We start from the raw sequence: 1,453 nt of genomic DNA, 5'->3' as shown, positions 1-1,453 counted from the left end.
GGAGAGATGAGAGGGTGTTTCTATGTTGATGGCAAGAGGACGGAATGAGGCCAGTGAAACAGAAATGGATGCAAGTTGTCAAGGAAGGTAGGGGCTGGCGAGGAGAGGCGGGGCTCATAAAGAGGGATTGGGGGCCGGGCGCGGTGGCTCAAGCCTGTAATCCCAGCACTTTGGGAGGCCGAGACGGGTGGATCACGAGGTCAGGAGATCGAGACCATCCTGAGCTACACGGTGAAACCCCGTCTCTACTAAAAAATACAAAAACTAGCCAGGCGAGATGGCGGGCGCCTGTAGTCCCAGCTACTCGGGAGGCTGAGGCAGGAGAATGGCGTAAACCCGGGAGGCGGAGCTTGCAGTGAGCCGAGATGGTACCACTGCACTCCAGCCTGGGCGACAGAGCTAGACTCCGTCTCCAAAAAAAAAAAAAAAAAAGAGGGATTGGCCTTGGAGAGAGGAGGAAAACTGTTCACCTGAAAAGGCAGTCAAGGGGTGGAAGGAGCCCTACATACAAATCTGTAGGTTTTACTGCTTCTAAAGTATGTTTCTCTGTTTTGGTTTGGGTGATGAGTTGTTGATATGATAAAGTGATTTGGTGCACTGACTCTGGAGCCAGAGTGCCTGTGGTTGAAATCCCACCTCCACCACTTAATACCTGCTTGATCTTAGTCAAGTTACTTAATCTCTCTGTGCTTCATCCTCCTTATCTGTAGAAGGGATTAGGGGATAGAGAGGGCTGTCACATAGTGATATGGAAGTGGTTTTCTTTTCTTTCTTTCTGTTTTTCTCTCTTTCTTTCTTTTTTTAAATTTTTATAGAGACAAGGTCTCCCTATTTTGCTCAGGCTGGTCTTGAACGCCTGGCCTCAAACAATCCTCCCACCTCAGCCTCCCAAAGTGCTAAGATTATAGGAGGGAGCCACCGCACTCCATGTTTATTACTATTTCCACTAGATTGTCATCTCCATGAGGTTGAGGTTTTCTATTTTGTTTAGGGCTGTCTACTCAGAGCCTGGCACAAAGCATGTGCTCAACAAAAATTTCCTGAATGAGCAAACTGGGGTGAAATCCTTGGGAGAGGGGCTCAAGGGGCTGGAATCCCTATTCCTGCGTCAGACTCCGGGCCACTGGGCGGCGTCCTGGGGTCTGGGGAAGGGCCTCCCCCTGCGCCGAGAGCGTCCCCGGGCGGGAGCGGTGCAGGTGCTGAGCCCCTAGGGCGCTCCCGTGGCTCCTCCCCCGGCGGGCGTGTAGTGACGGCCCGGCGACTGCAGGAGCCATCCCGGACCGGCCTGGCGGGGCGGGGCGGAGTCGACGCTTAGCCCGGCCTCTGCTCACCTCATCCACAGGGGACGGAAGTCTTGGCCCCGCTTGGCTCCCCCGGGAATCGGGCCTCGTCCTGCCGGGCGGCTGGACCTGGGCAAAGCCTGGGCGCGCTCACGCGCGGCGGCGCCATGAAG

The sequence above is a fragment of the Colobus angolensis genome, unplaced genomic scaffold (assembly GCF_000951035.1).
Source record: "Colobus angolensis palliatus isolate OR3802 unplaced genomic scaffold, Cang.pa_1.0 Scaffold144, whole genome shotgun sequence".
Classification (NCBI taxonomy): Eukaryota; Metazoa; Chordata; class Mammalia; order Primates; family Cercopithecidae; genus Colobus; species Colobus angolensis.
Note: the sequence above shows the minus strand (reverse complement) of the source record.